Source organism: Canis lupus, chromosome 11 (genome assembly GCF_003254725.2).
Source record: "Canis lupus dingo isolate Sandy chromosome 11, ASM325472v2, whole genome shotgun sequence".
NCBI lineage: Eukaryota > Metazoa > Chordata > Mammalia > Carnivora > Canidae > Canis > Canis lupus.
The window spans coordinates 13,079,382-13,096,364 of NC_064253.1; the positions used below are offsets into that span (position 1 = coordinate 13,079,382).

The following is a 16,983-nucleotide window of genomic DNA, read 5'->3' on the forward strand; positions in this document are numbered from 1 at the left end:
AGCTGTCTCCTATCATGATTTCTCTTCCCTCTCCTTCCCTGTTTCACCACCAGCCTGGCTTTTTCCATTTTCTGCCCTGAATCCAGACTCCCTCCTTCTCTTTAGGTTCTTTACTGCTCCTTTGTGCTACCTCTCTGTTCATTTCATTAACATTCCCTGCATTAAGACATAGAATGTTTAATTCCTCACCTTTACTTTTGAGTTCCCCCTATATTTTCCATCCCCACGTACTGTATCATTACTTGTAGCATTAGAAGGGCTGGCATAAAATTTGTTGAGTGAATAAATAAATGAATGGATGTGTAGTCTATGCTTTGGTCAAGAAGTATTCTTGTTGCTCTATCAAATCCATAGTTACATTCTATCTTTATTATGTCAATAAATTATAGCCATTGGCTGTGGTAGGTCGAGTCACTTGATACATAATTAAATATGCCAAGATACTAAACTTTACATTAAGTAGCCATGAAACCTTAAATTGCAGTATGTGATTACTACTGGTATACAGGGTTGAGTTGAGTGGTTGTTCATGGTTGCATCCTTGTGTAAACTAATAGCAACTACTATTCAGGCCCATTTTCATTCTATCACTAAAGCACAGGGAACTACAAAAATGTTACCAGCATATACACCAGATAAGAGTTGCAAAAAATAGGGTGGAATACTTAAAAGGTAAAAGTCATAAAACAGAGGCAATGGGGGATGATCTTGACTCTCTTCCATTTCCATCTTTAATAAATTTAAACTAGTTTTGTCCTTCGGTCATCTGAAGCCGGGTATGTGTTGAAGCCTTTCAATTAACTAGCTAATAGATCTAAGCTTTTCTGTGGGAGTGACATTCACTACTTTCTCTTTGAAAGCGCTTGCCAATCGATACCAGTGGAGATGAACTCAAAGTCATGAATATGGTGATTATCTGGCTTTTGTGCTTGCCTGACTAAACTGCTTCCCTCCCAGGAAAACTTGACATGCCTCAAGTTCCTGCATTCCTTGCCATATAATATCCCTGAGTTTCAATTTGGTTGATTTAGTGCAGAATGAAAATCATATATACTCTTCTACTTCTTCCCAACAGCTGATTCTAGAGGTAAGTAAGTTTAGCAGAATGTGAAATCTGTGAACAAGTCTTCCTTTTTGGTGAGAGGCCTTTATCAGCCAGTTTGGAAGCTAATGTCACAAATTCCTTTTGCAGAATATCAAACTTTCGTATAATAACAAAGTAAATAAATACAACACAAGACAGAGCCTTATAAAAACGGTTCTATAATGTACTAGGTTATTCAATTTTAAAATCCTTTTCTATTCTAGGAAACCTTGTATAACTAGTCCATTACTGATGTCTTTTGCCTCTGAACCCTTACAGAAATTAAAATATTGCACGGAACAGCACAGCGCATGAGCTATTGCTTTGTTTGTTGTTGTCAACCACCTGTCCTCTTTTTTTTTTTTTTTTTTAAATTATTTTTTATTTTTATTGATAGTCACACAGAGAGAGAGAGAGGCAGAGATATAGGCAGAGGGAGAAGCAGGCTCCATGCACCGGGAGCCCGACGTGGGATTCGATCCCGGGTCTCCAGGACCGCACCCTGGGCCAAAGGCAGGCGCTAAACCACTGCGCCACCCAGGGATCCCCCACCTGTCCTCTTTTTGGTTGAGGACTCTATCTTTTAATTTAGAACTCTACCATATTGCACAATTATAAAATATGTAGCAGTGAATTGGCATTCACTTATGCTATGAACAATTCATGTTGGCCAGTGGGGAGGAGTGGTGTAGAAAGTAGTGACCAAACTAGTGAGAGAACATATTAGTCAGGAATTTGCAAACTGCAAGTAACACAGGTCCAACCCACACTAGTTTTTATTCCCTCTTTCATTCAACTAACATTTATTCAGCACCTACCACATGCAAACACTGCCCTAGATGAGTAGAATATATCAGTGCACAAAGTAGAGCAAGAGTCTTCCTCCTGGGGAGCTTGTCTTGAAATAAAATGAGAAAGACTATACGTGATAAACGTAATAAATCATTAGAAAATATAACAGAAGATTATAGAGGCAAGAAGACAAAAGAACAGGATCAATGGTCCTGGAGAGTTGGTGGCAGGAAATTTTAGGTCAGGGTAGCCTCATTGTGAAGGTAAGTTTGGAAAGACCTGAAATAGGTGAGAGTGAGTCATGCTGTTATGAGTGTGTTCTAGGCAGAGAGGAAAACCAGTGCGAAGCCCCTGGTATGTACTCATGCCTGACATGTCGAGGTCAAGGCCAATGTGGCTAGAGCAGAGTGAGCAAAGGGGAAAAGAACAGAGGAAGAGATCAGAGAACTGATAAGGAGTGGGGGGCAGAGTTAGGTGGAATATCATCATGTAGGTTTTTTAGGGAATTAAAGAAATGAAATTTTATGGAAAGAAATGAAGTTTCAGTCATGTGAAAGGGAAAACCAATGCTAATGCAGGGTTCTTAGCAGAGGAATGACATAATGTGACTTTCATCTTAAAAATTCACTCTGCTGGGGTGCCTGGGTGGTTCTATGGGTTAAGCGTCCAACTCTTGATTTCAGCTCAAATCACAATCTGAGGGTGGTGGGATAAAGCCCCGCCACAGGCTCTGCACTTAGCGTGGAGTCTGCTTGGGCCTCTTCCTCTGCCCTTCCCAGCTTGCATTCTATTGATCTCTTTCTCTCTAAAATAAATAAATAAATCTTTAAAATAATTAAATAAAAGATTCACTCTGCTTTATGTGAGACAAAAATCAAAGCAGGGGGACCAATGAGCAGGATTTTGTAATAATAAAGGTGAGAGATGGGAGTGGCTTGAAGCCCAGATGGTATAAGGCTATTGAGATCATAGATTTATAGAATAGATTCTAGGTACACCTAGGGAGTAGAACCAAGAAAATGTTCTGACGGATGAGACTTGGGGTTGGAGAAATGGAAGGATAGGAGGATAATTTCAAGGGTTTTGGCTTGAACAGGTGGAAGTTTACAGGGGCCATTTAATGAAGATCGAGAACACTGCAGGTAGACTCAATAGCAGGGGAAAGGTTAATCGTTCCATTTGGGACATCTCAATTAAAAATTTCTATTAGGTATCTAAACAGACACTGAATAAGCAATTAGATATGCAAGTCTGAAGTTTGGATATGAGATGTGAGCTGGAGCACAGTTATGGCTTCAAACCAGAGTGGCCAACAGCAACCCACTCTGTGACTGTGAAGTAGTTAGCGTATGACAGCTCGGGTGTCCACACTAATCTGTGTGAAATCATCCGGGTGCCGATAATAAGGGGAGACAGCTCATAGATCTGCTTTCACCACCTTCTACTTATATTCTGAATATCTGTTAAATAGAAAAATCTGCCTCTTACACTGACCCCTACTCCCCAATTTCCATTTTTCTCCAAAGCAATGAGTTCCATAAAATGAAGCATCATAGAAAAATACTTCCCCGAAAACTTGAGGGGTAGGTCCTATGAGACTAATTTGGATGAAAAACAGCTGTCCATTGCTCCTTTGTAAATATGTTTGAACAATGGTCAGAAGTTTGTTTTCATGTACAGATACTAGAATTTGCTGTATGTATGTATATGTGTGTGCATATGTGTGTGTGTTATACATAGAGAACAAATGTATGTCTTGGAGACAATAACTTACATGCCACAGATTCAAAAGTAAAATGACCGATACAAACTAAAAACCCTGTTCTCATTCACAGTTAAGTAAATAAAAGTAAGGATGCATTTTCTTCCAAGAGTGATTTTCTTATATGTACGTGTTCACTTCACCAGCTTAAATGTGGTACTGGTAAATTTAAGCCAGTGCACAGCTGTGCTAATTCTGCACACTATCTGCAGTCTCACACTGTTGTACAAAACAACACATTTTCATTGTCAATAGTTCTGATTCTATATCTATGGCACAGGAAGTTTGGAACCAAATTTATCTTGAGATCATTAGGAACTGTAGAAAATGTTCCTAAATAACACACCATAGAGCAACAAATCTTTACTGTCCTGGGATGGCAAAATAGAAAATAGGAAAGTACCATAGCTGGTTCAGAAAATCGACACCAGGAATCAAATGCAACATTTGGTGATACGCAAAAGTTGTTTGCTGTGAGGCCAACTTAGCATTTTAAGAGGAGCATCCTAGAAATCTCATATTCAGGTTCAGCTTAAGATCTAGGAATTTTCTCTGAATCCTAGTTTCCTCCTCTGGAAAATAAAAACAACAACATCATTTTCCCTGAAAAGTATGAGCGAAAAGAGAAATTATATGAAAAATCCTGATAAAGTGTACCTTCCCTGAAATGCCATGCAATGCCAAGGTAAGAATAGTTTTATTAATTATAATAATCTCATTTCCCAATATTAATTTAATACTCAACAGAAATAATATTCAACTGAATTCCTGTATCAGGAAACCCTGATAAATGTCCTTTCAATAATTCTATTAAATGTATATATCCCTTGTCTCTGCAAATCTTGATACAAACATATACCTCTAAGTCTTTCCTTTCGGGAACATAAAAGCTGCTTTATGACCACCTCATTGGCCTTCAAGCACCTGATTTTGCAAAGCATGGATTTTAAGAGGACAAGGTACAAGAATTTCAAAATATATAACCTTCTTGAGCTAACTTGGGTGCTGACAGGAACATCTTAGACTATAATTATTCTAACAATAGCAATGGGTTACAAACTCCCTCACCGCGTGGGGTCAAAAGCTTCCCCCAGAAAGGCAAAGGTTTCTCACAGTGAACACTTGGAAACATGGCTCATAAAAAATTCATTATATTGCCCTTCTCTTCCTGTGGTAAGACAGATGTAAAATCATGAATTTTCCCAGTAGATCCTTCTCACAGTGCTGAGAAAATGAACTTGGGAACACACACAGACACACACACACAGACACACACCCACACACACCTACATACATAGACATGTTGACAGAGCGTGTTGGGTTTGATGAGAGAGTTGTAGGTAAAGCATGCCACATGCCTCAGATCAAAGGTGCCACACATTTAATGGCAGCCCCTCAATGCAAAGGACCGCCATATGCATTGCTAGGAGCCTCCATTGCCAACAGCGTTATGGGAAAGGCGGGTGGAATGTCGAACATGTAGAGAATGGCCTATAATTATTCACAAAACTTCAGGAAATAAACATTCACTTCCAAAAAATTGTTTTCAGCTGCTTTAAAGCCAAGTGACAGCTAAATTACAGTTCGGGGAAAGAAAAGTTTCCATTTTCTAATTTGATGCATTTTGTTGCATCGCACTACATTATCCAGAGTCAGGGCTGCCACATCCTGTCAGGCTTCAAACCCTAGGCTGAAAGCCCCACGCAGCTGAAAGAGCTGTTTGTCCAGCCACACAGTATGTGAAGTGTTCTGGGAGAAAAGTGTTTGGGGACTCGGGGCAATTCTTTTGGTTAACATTCCTAGGATTTCCACAAGTGCTTTTGGCTGTACATGCTGTGGCTGCTCCTTCAGCATTTTCTTTGTGCCAAGCTGTGATATGTTTATGGAAACTCTGCTGGCCCTGCCAGGGAGCAGCCCTAGACTCACATCCTCCCATGGCTTGGCCAGGACAGAAGGATGGGAAGGCGGAGAGAAGAAATGGGAGATTCAGGACAGCAAGTCTTGGGTGCTTGCGAGCTGACCGGTAGCTGTCAGGAAAATAAATAACAGGCTGATATCTGACAGTGTAAGAAGGAAGAAAGGAAATTAAGTTTTTATTAAAAGAGATAACAGAAATGCTATCAGCCAGGCAGCTTCCTATGGCCTGCTGAGTCGAGTGATGAGGATCCCTCGTCCTATAAATGATGGACTGTCAGACTGTCAGAAACGGTCTATGGATGCACACTACAAGATTCCTAGAGTTTTGCTCTACTGCAGATCCTACTCTCATTCAACATTGAAGATACTCAAACCAATTAGATATGAAAAATTCTTTTTTTAAAAGGTTTTATTTATTTCTTCATGAGAGACACAGAGAGAGAGGCAGAGACATAGGCAGAGAGTGAAGCAGGCTCCATGCAGGGAGCCCAATGTGGGACTCGATCCTGGCACTCCAGGATCACCCTGAGCTAAAGGCAGATACTTAACCGCTGAGCCACCCAGGCATCCTGAAAAAATAAAAAATTCTATATAATCCAGGGCCTTGAGCTAGGTTTCCTATAATAAATCCTAAGCCCTCATGAATCGTAAATACATATTCAAAAGGCAAAATATTCAACACAATCATTTTACACACCAAAGAATGAAGCCAAAAGTTCTGAGATGAATGTTTATTATAAGAAATTCAAGGTAATATTCTCTGACTCTCTCTCATTAAGATCTTATGTTTCCATTTATCATGACTTTCAGCAATTTAAAAAAAATTTAAATTACACATTAACTTCAAGGATCTACTCATCCCTCTCTTTAGATCAATGCATTTGCTTGTCAAAGTCAGCTACACAATCAACTGCTGATGTAGCCATTTTTTACTCCCAAATAATACCAATGCCTTTAAAACCTTTTATCTTTTTAAAATTGTGAACAGCTGAAATAATTTAGGATAGAAAAAAAAATAAAGCAGAGGATTTGTTCCAAATGAGGTAGACATCTTGTTAGCACAAATTAAAGGTGTTTGTGTTATCTGCTTCTTTCAGGACACTGACATGGGAATAACTAAGAGGTCCCAAGTAGTACCTCTTTACATGCCCCAATTTAAGTATGAAAAATTCCTGGTTTGCTTTGAAAATAATTTTTTCCTAAATAGGTCTTCAAACTCAGATACTATAGCCATGTTTGGCTGATTACATGATTCATGGTGGTGAATCCTTCAGTGCTGGTGAAAGAGAAGATTGGCAGACTTCAGTGTAGTCAGGTTACAAGTACAGACACTCCAATTATCAATTTAATGGGTTATTTTGGTGTGGAAAGGACTGAAGCTTCAGTGATGAACGAGAAAATAATTGTCTGGGGCAGGAGAGCTCTGGAGTGTGGCTTTGGATTTTAAATAAAGTTATTTTTTACAGAACCCAAAAACTATACTACATTTTCTGCCAAGAAGAATAGCTAATATCTGAATTATATTTTTTAATTTTCTGCCAAGAAGAATAGCTAATATCTGAATTATTTTTTTAATTTAATTAAGTAAATTTTTAATTTACTTAGTTAATTTGAGAGAGAAAGAGAGCTAGGGGAAGAGCAGAGGAAGTAGGAGAAACAGACTGGGTTGAGCATGGAACCTGACACAGAGCTTGATCCCAAGACCTTGAGATTACAACCTAAGACAAAAATCAAGACTTGGGCATTTAACTAATTGAGGCAATTTGAAAAATTCTAAGAAAGAAATGGAGCTTAAGTCATATTTGAATGATACTTAAAATCTTTGGGGGAACAAAGCATGATAAACAAATTTTAATTCCTACATGTGTATTTCTTATTGAACTAAAGGAGTTAAAGTCAAGCTTGTGCCAGAATATGCATAGCTCACTTATATATTCAACAGGAAGCCTAAGCACATAAATTATTAAAATCTCTAAAGAAAAAGATGAATTATGGAAACATAGGACATTTAAATAAGTTTTAATAAGATGTCTCATTAAGATGGCTCTGAAAATTCACACTTAAGCACATAACCTCTTTTCCAAAAAGTAAGGCAATGGCAGATAAAATCAATTAGAAATAACACAGCTCAAAGAACAATATAAATATCTCCATGTACTACAAGTACAGAAATACAAAGGAATAGAAGAGCTGAAACCCAGTGCCTACTGTATTCTTGGACAGGTTAGACAGAACTGTGGCTCCTTCAAGGTTAACAGGGCTGGAAATACTTTAGGTGAAATGGCAGGCAGAAGCCAATCTTAATATCTAAAGCCAGAAACTGAAGGAAGGACTCTCTCCAAACCTATCACAAAAAGAGGCCAAAGAAAACCACTGCTGACAACCAAGAAAATCAACAACTAGAACACTGACTTATTACAAGTAAAATTAATTTGGGGGATTTCAATTGGCAGTCTTTAAAATGAGGATACTTATTATGCTCCGGTCATCTTTTTCAAAATGGAAAAGAAATTACACAATAAAATGCGGAGAAATAAAGAACAAAAAAAGTGGCTATGTAAAAAGCTTCTTAGAAGCCTTCAGAATAAAAACATGATCTTAAAAGTCTCAATAAATTGTATAAATGCTGAATCATCACAAAACCAAAACTAGATAAATAATTTTTTTAGATTTTATTTCAGAGAGACAGAGAGAGAGAAAAAAGGTTAGAGGCAGAGAAAGAGAGAAAGAATCTTCATGCTAAGTGAAGAGCCTGATTCAGGGCCTGATCCCAGGACCCTAAAATCATGACCTGAAATGAAGTCGGATGTTTAACCAACTAAGCCACCCAGGCTCCCCAGAACTAGAGAATTTTAAGAACTGATGAATTCACTTCAAGTGCATCACAGAGAGATAAATAAAATGAAGGTCCATTAAGAGGTGGAGGATAATCTGAGAGGCTCTATTGGAAGTCAAAATTGATTTCTAAATGAAAAGGAAGGAGGATGTATTCTGAATACCAAAAAAGATACATACCAGTAAGTTCCAAATCTAGAAATGTACTGCAAAATTGAAGATTATTAGTGAAAAAAGAAAAGTGTTAAACTGCCAAAGAGAAAAGACTATGCATCTACCAAGAATAATCCTTAAACTGGGAAAATCTTTATGCAGTGATAGCTGAAGCAAGAAAACAATATAATAATATTCAATGCTATCTTCCAAATGCTGAGAGAAAATAACTACTAACTTCAGATTTTATACCTAGCTAACCTATCACTTAAGAAAAAAATAAACAGAACAAAAACAGCAAGGAGAACAAGAGTTAACTAAAGAGGCTGTAAAGAATGTACTTTAGCAAGAAGAAGTAAAGTGAAAAATTACTGGGTGAAAAAGAAAATGTTAAGCTGAAATTGATAAAAATCCATCAGTTAATTGAACTATCGACACTTAAAATGAGAACTATTTTTAAAAGGTAAAACTAAGCTCTAGCATATAAAAGTAAGCTTTATCCAATAATAAGAATTACAAAAGTATATATTTATTTATGTATTATCCAAAGAGAATATAAATATCTAGAGTAAACATCCTAAATATTTCATATTTCTGGTCATGATGCTGTAAGCACTCCACATTCATACTCACTAAGGATCTTTGCACTTGTTCTCCTCGATTGGAAATGGATCCACATAAATTTCCTCATGGTTTTTGTTTCATTCAAGTCTGTTCAAATATTGCCTTTTCAGAAGTTAGAAGCCAGGGAAAAGGTGGCAAGTTGATTTGCAATAGCCCCTCTTTTATTTGTCACCACATGACAGTATAGCCTCTTTGACCTAAGCCTCATAAAGAAATTCAGCTGATTCTTGTGGAGTGAATGGAAGAATAAACAAAAGAGAAATAACGGTAGTAGTGACCTCTGTGACCAAGTATTTTCTGAAATGTTTATTTGAATAGTACCATAAACTAATAGAGTATTTGAATAGCCTTTGTAAATGTTAAGTACCATGATATTGTCAACTATATGGAAAAGCAATGGGCCATATTTACACAGCAAAATCAAGATGCATTCCATTTACTATCTCATTTAGTCCTCAGAAAAGTATAATCAATGGAAAAATGAAACTTAGAAAGATAATGCCAGTTGTTCAAAGCTATTGAGGTAGTGAGTAGTAAAATCAATATAGTAAAAGAGTCCTATTTGACTTGAAATTCAGTGCCTCTTCTACCACACTGATCTTCCTATTCAAATTCAAATCAGAGAGCAGGAGAGGGAAGGATGGGCATCCTTTCCTGAGACACCCGCAACCAGACATACAGACAGTGATGGGACTCACAGGAGCTTACCAGGGAGCTGTTGAGAACCAACTGCTTTATAACTTTATAAAAAAACCTCTCTATATATAACTTTACATTAAAAAAAACTTTATAACTGAGATCAGAGGTGGCTCTTCTGATCTTTGCTTCCCTGGCTCTTCCAATATAACCCTGCAACTGTTATATTAAAGCCCTTCATACCCGGAGCACATGGAGTGGGTGCTTAGTTCCTGATCAAATCCTGAATACATGCATTTTAAAAAATATTTTACTTACTTATTTATTTATTTATTTATTTATTTATTTATTTATTTATGAGACACACACACACACACACACACACAGAGAGAGAGAGAGAGAGAGGCAGAGACATAAGTACAGAAAGAAGCAGGCTCCATGCGGGGAGCCCAATGCAGGACTCGATCCCAGGACCCTGGGATCATGCCCTGAGCCGAAGGCAGAGCTCAGCCACTGAGCCACCCAAGCATCCCCCGAATACATGCACTTTGCCTGTGATATTTTATTTTATGACAACCTCTCTAAATCTTGTACCAGATGAAAAAATGGAGGCATAAAAAATTGTGGCTCTAGATCACAATAAATGACCAGGGGTTGATCCCTCAAGTGTATGCTGATTCTGCTTAAACTGGAGAAGCGTCTGGGGGAAAATTCTGAGGCTCAGTGAGAAACAAGGTCATAAGCTCCTAGCAGTATCATTAACGGTGTGAGGGTACAGAAGCAGGAGGTAGTGGCAAATGTATTTATCAGTCATGTACTCAAATATTAAGGGAATGATAAAATGACAACTCTGGTTTAGCCCTCAGTGACCCAGGTTGGTCTTCTAGAAAGTCATACTTTCATTGGAGAACTATTGAGCCCTTTGCACAAACCGGGATTAAAGATGTCGTTCTTGTGTTTGACGCTGTAAATTAGCTTTATCATTATGTTTTACTTTCATATTTTTAAAGCTCTCCCAATCATTTTTTATTGCCCATTCAATTATAATAAACCCTAAGTGGGTAAATAACCTTTCTTCTAAAAGGTATTTATAGTAACGTGTTCTTTTCTGGGCTTACTCAGACAAAACACAGGCTTTTACTAAAAGTCCTTGGTCACTCAGTCAAATGTGTCATTCATCCCATGGTGCTGAGCAACCTTGTGAGGAGCCTGCCTCAAACAGAAGATCAATAATAACTGTAATGTACTCTGTACAGGCAAGATTGGGTACTTCCTTCATGAAAGACTAAAAGACTGTAAAAAGAATAGTATTACTGTTACCCAGCACTTTTATTCTTGTTTTACAAGAAATATGCAATTTAATTTGGATTTAACTTCTCCATTCAGTAATCTGTAGTTCTTTCAGACCGCCAATATGAAGGAAATGGCAAATCGGAAGAGTCTGGTAAATGTGCCTTTTAAACAAGGCTGGCATTTTTAGATCTACCATGTATCCGATCTTTGTTCTTGGTTCATCGGGCCACGATTCATGTCAAATCATTTATCTTATTTTTATTTCAAGACTACAATTGATACATGATGTAATTTGGTAGTTAGAGAAAATGATTTATAGGTCTCCTTAGCTTCTGATGAATGGGTGGGAATATAAAAATGGAACAAACCCAACAACAACCACAGACTATGCAACTAGCGATTCATAATTACGAGTGTAGTCCTTTGCCTGTTTCTGGGGAAGAAGGCAACAATTTGACGAGAATCCATGTTTTCCAGCTTGGGGTTTCAGATTTATAAGTCAATTTATATTCTTAATTTACCTTCTGATAATGCAGTGGATCAGGACTATATTTTAACCAGATTGTGTCACAGAGGTTTTTAAAACTGCTTTCTCTATGTGTCTAATTTGAGGTTAATGGGTGCTTTGGTTCAGCCAGGGTGTCTAATGTCTCTTGTTCCCATTTCACAAGCAGAGCGTTTGGCCCACAATTTGTCAGGTGATTATAATCTGCTTATCTCCATTCAGGTGGCCACTGAATTGCCTGCAATCTGCACCATTAATCAACTTGCCTACTCGGTTGTTAAGGGAGCTGAAAACATCAGCTCAGCTATTTTTTCCAATCTGGTGTTTTTCATGTTTTCACCACTTTATCATGTTAGTTACTGAATTTCTCTGTTTTGCATTCACTTTTCCACTCGCAGTGGAAAAATACATCAGTGTTTCATGATTTTTTTTTTTAGCCTGCATAAAAACCTGGCAATGCCTTTTCCTTTTAACCTGACCCTGATAAGCAAACTCCCAAAATTTTCACAGTGAGAGAAGAAAAACAGGTTAGTTCAGCAGCACGGGAAATCATGAAAGCAGAATCAGTTTTCTATTTCCCAACCAAAAGTACGTCCATGTATTTCCACTATATTGCCTATGTCATACTTCGTGGAAAGACTTAAGCAAATATTAATAATCACTGTAATATTCCTGGGTATTCTGGTTCTGTCTTCACAGGTAAAATTATGGAGAAAGCTGGGAAATTATCAATCAGGTTTCATTCACAAAGACAAGCATGTAGAAAAATATGGTCAAAGCTGCCACATGGCCTTGTCTTCAATTAAGAAAATTCTTTCTTTAATCCTTTTCAATTTGTTTTTTTTTAATATTAATCCAACAAATATTTTATCAGTGCTTAATGTGTTACAGGCTTTTAGATACTCAGAGGATAAAAACACCCTCAAGAAGTTCTGGAAATGGAGATTCAGAGTGAATTCAATCCCTTGCCTCTCCTCATCCCCTATCCACTTACCAAACTGTACCAGTGAAATGGTTATACCTCCATGAAAAATATAGGAAGCTACATAAATTATGAAATACACTCATGAGGTCTTTAGCTAAGTGTAAAAGCATGTACACTTTTCAAGGGAGAAAAATAGATTCAAAGTTTATGACTATATGACACTTGGTAAGCTCTGATCATGATCCCCGGGGTCCTGGGACAGAGCCCTACACTGGGCTCCCTGCTCAGCAAGGGGTCTGTTTCTCCCTCTCCTGCTAACTGTACCCTATGCACGTGTTCTCTCTCCCTCTCTCTCTTTTTCCCTAAGGAATAAAAAAATCTTTAAAAAAATTAAATAGCCTTTAAGAGAGAGGAGTCGCTATACCATCCAGGTTTTATGGTTATATCTCATTCCAAGTTATTCCTCCTTGTATATTCCAGCAAAGACAGAAGCTAAAATGCCTTGATAAAGACAAAGACAGAGCATCATGGGCATGTACAGAAGGACCCACTAAAGTTCATCAGAGACTCCTTACTTCAGTAAGAAAGAATGTCCTCCACAGGAATGTCTAGTTCCCTCTTTTCCCTGATCAAGAGACTAGATCTCTAGGAGACAGCGGCAAGAAATAAGCTGTAGGCATTCACTTACTAAATGTTTGCTCATCGTCTATTATTCATTGGACATATGTTCAATAAATATTTCCTGAGTATCTATGCTAGGCATATGGCATTTATGAAGAATCCCTTATGTGCCAGGTACTGCCTTAGAATCAGTGATGCTTCTATGTCCTTGAGAAGGAAACTGAAAATTCTAGAAAGAATTTCAAATACATTCTTTTTCTCTACCCACTGATGACCCAAAGTCTTCTAAATTCTGTTTAGGAAAGCCACACCTACCTTCTTAGGGTAAGTTTCCCAAATATTTTGTGGGGGAAAAAAACCTTCCCATTATGAAAATTATACATTAAAGAACCCGAACTACTTTTTTTCTAGCTTGTAAACCACTGTAAATGAAAAACAGAAACTCTAAGCCTAGGGCAAATCCTAGATTACACCTGAAAATAGAAATACTTCTGGCAGAGGATATTGGGAAGAAACCACAGAGAAGGTAATTTTTCTATTACCTTTGTTTCTATAGTCCTGGAACCTTGTAGAATCAAAGATTTCCCTTTAAAAAAAAAAAGGTAAACTGAGTTGTTTCACTTAAATGAAATCAAATTTTACCTGAAAGGACTCTATTTTTTCTTTTTAATATTTTTATTTATTTAGGAGAGATATATAGAGAGAGAGGCAGAGATATAGGCAGAGGGAGAAGCACGTTCCTTGTGGGGAGCCTGATCCAGGACTCGATTCCAAGACCCCAGGATCATGCTCTGAGCCAAAGGCAGATGCTCAACCACTGAGCCACCCAGGTGCCCCCTGAAAGGACTCTTTTCTTCTTTCAGGAATTTAATTGAGGAGACCGTTAACCCCTGAAATGTCAGATATATAAAATCATATTAAAATCACCTTGAAATTTGTGGTGAGCAATGAAATAGATCTGAAGACCAGGAAAAGAGTTCAGCTAAGTGACTAATCTAAAAGGTACACCAAATGAGAAAGAAGAAGATCCAGGCATAATTAAAAGCAAATACCCAGTTTCCTTTCCTACATTTCTTTGTCTCTTCACTCAGCTAGAGTTTCAAAGTAATTTTCTGATTCTTTCCGTTAAGATTTCTTCTCTTTATTTTTTTTCTCCCTCTTTTTCAGACAGGTTGTCACGAGTTTAGAATCTACTGAAAAAAGCTTAGCTCCATTAGAAAAATCAACCAACTCCCTGCTTCTCAAATATTTGATAAGAAATTTTGCCTGTGTTAAGTCTACAACATACTGGTTTTTGGAGGATTACATTATACCAATGATATTGTTCCCGATTAAAATTTTAAAATGCTTTGGGGCTACTATATTCATATTTCATAGAAAAGGAAATAGATTTACAACTCGAAATTTAACAGATTCTTTCAACAACACATTAAACAAGGAATCAAACCTTATAATTCAAAGCCATATCCTGTTTTTTAAAAAATGGAAATCATTTGAAGTTCTATAAATAGCATATATTTCATGTCCTATAAAGCAATGAAATATTGCATAACCTTTGTATCATCTGCCCATGTTGAATGTTTGCTATTTATTACTAGTAATGACATCTTTGCCAACAGAGTAAAACAATTTTTAGAAATGTTCACTGAATCGACATAGCCACTAGACATCTGCTTTTCATAATCTTGCTGTCCTACATTATTACCAATCCCTGAAATACATTTCAGCCAGTACTACTGTTTGTTATGAACAAGAAGAATGTTATGGCTGAGCTGGGGGTGGGGGGACACTAAACTATCTCCATTATTAACATTTCAATAGTCAAAGGGTACTTCCTGAATTTGCTTCTTCCAGAGCTGACCATGATGAGGGAACAGAGGACTAGCTGAGGACAAAGCACAAACCTGGAGCAGCACATTGACAAGTCCTTGAAACAGGCAGAAGGACATTCTTCTACAGACTCATCTCCCTCGATGTTCGTACTTTGCTAAGGGCAAAAGCCAATCTTAGCCTGACCCTCAGGGTCCTGTGAGCCTACTTTAACATATAAAGATTCCTTTAGAAATTTCCTTTATCTTTACCCCCCAAGATAGGTGTTGGCAATCATCCCCCAAGCACAAGGGCCACTGATACACATCTGATGAGTCTCATGACTAAGATTTTATTAGATGGTAATAAGTGACCTTTTCCCAACAACAGCTAGCCTCCTCAAGGTCCTAGAAACCTTGCTTCCAAAATTCCTTAGAGTACACTATCCCCAAACCCCTCCCAACCCCAAGGTATATAATCAGCTACCGCTCACAGGCCTGGGGCAGCCGCTCTTCCTACCCATGGGTCCTGTCCCGGTACTTTAATAAAACTACCATTTTGCACCAAAGATGCCTCAAGAATTCTTTCTTGGTCATCAGCTCCAGACCTCACCACACCAAACCTTACTTATATTCTAAAACTTCATCAACCACACTTCAGAACAACATGCACTGACTTAAGAATATCTTCCCAGTTTTGGGGGTTCTCCTGCTTGCAAAATCAAAAATTGTAGGATAAGAGCAGACCCATTTGGGTGGGCAGCCTTTACATGTACATCTATGTCATTATGAGACTCCTATATCCAGGCTTGGTGTTTCCATGGAAGGGGGGGGGGCGGGAATGGTGAGTTCTCTATCCCAATTATGCAAAGAGAATGTGTTCATTTACTAGAAATACTTGTACCACTTCTCAAAGGTCCTCTGTGAGAAACAGGTACTGGGCAGGCTTAAAAGTGAAGATGGGTTATCCTGCTGAGGGACAGAATGGAAAGAATAAGATAGAGAAGCTTATTTTAGCTTTGGTACAATACTAGAGGAAAGGAACAAAAGCAAAGAGGCTTGGGGAAGGAGACAGGAGCAGAGGGAAAGGATAGGAGTGTTGGAAGAATTACTAGTCTACCCTTATAACAGATGTAGGTGATTTCCCAAACAAGACAGAGGTACTCTGAGAAGACTTACACACTAGGGAGTCTCAAGATTGTCTGTCTGTGGGAAAGGAAGACAAAGAAGGAATCTGATGGCTCCTTTTCATTCACTGAATCTCTCTGATCCAAGATGGCCCTTTGGAATGTTAATATTCTCACATTTATCTGTCTCTGGGCTGCTCTGGGTAACAATTGCCTGAGCTAGAGGTCCCAGGGCTCTAGTTTGGCCAATGCACATGTGTGGGGTTTCTAAACCTGCATCCACATCTTCAAAAATAGTGCAAGTTATCACCAGGGTTGCACCAGCATGACAAGCAAATGTGGGCATCTCAAAAAGTGTACAAAATGACCCAAGACAAAGAGGAAATCTAAACTGAGAAAGCCTATCATCCCAGGGAGGATTAGTTACTTCCTCCCTTGTGTTTCTGTAGCATCTGATATATGCCAATACTGTTATTTTAACCCACTGGATCATAATTAATTATTTATAAGTCTGTCTCTCCCCAAGACGGTGAACTCCTTAAGGAGGGTGACTTTACTTCCAGATTTGACTGAGCATTGGTTTCACACCAGGTCACAACAGTTAACAGTGGATAATTATTTTAATTCCCTCTTTCACTGTCAAAGGGTCCTGGTTTGGATAATAAATTACAGGATTACTATAGTCACATGACATGGGCTGCATCTTGTTTGACAATGAAAGCATGTTAGTACCTCATGTGATGTCTGGATCATAATAAGGGTATGATCATTTTTTTTTAAAGGAAATGATGACAAGATTGAACACCTTGAATACTTTGGAATGTTAAAATGAAAAAAGAAAGATATCAAGATTTGCTAAATGAAGAAATAGAATTTGTTTCACAGAAGTTCACGGATAGAA

General features: G+C 37.9%; 1 long non-coding RNA gene across 5 annotated transcripts in view; it reads left to right on the plus strand.

Annotated features, from left to right (window-relative positions):
• LOC112650297 (uncharacterized) overlaps positions 1–15,524 on the plus strand; it is a 104,395-nt gene extending 88,871 nt beyond the window's left edge. For 4 of the 5 annotated variants that reach the window (XR_007413932.1, XR_007413931.1, XR_007413929.1 and 1 more), the window contains one exon: positions 15,002–15,524. This is a non-coding gene — a long non-coding RNA (uncharacterized LOC112650297). Of the gene's footprint in view, positions 1–13,399; positions 13,472–13,558; positions 13,674–15,001 lie in introns of those variants that run through there. The other variant, XR_003130200.3, reaches the window with a different exon arrangement.
• Positions 15,525–16,983: the final 1,459 nt, after the last annotated feature.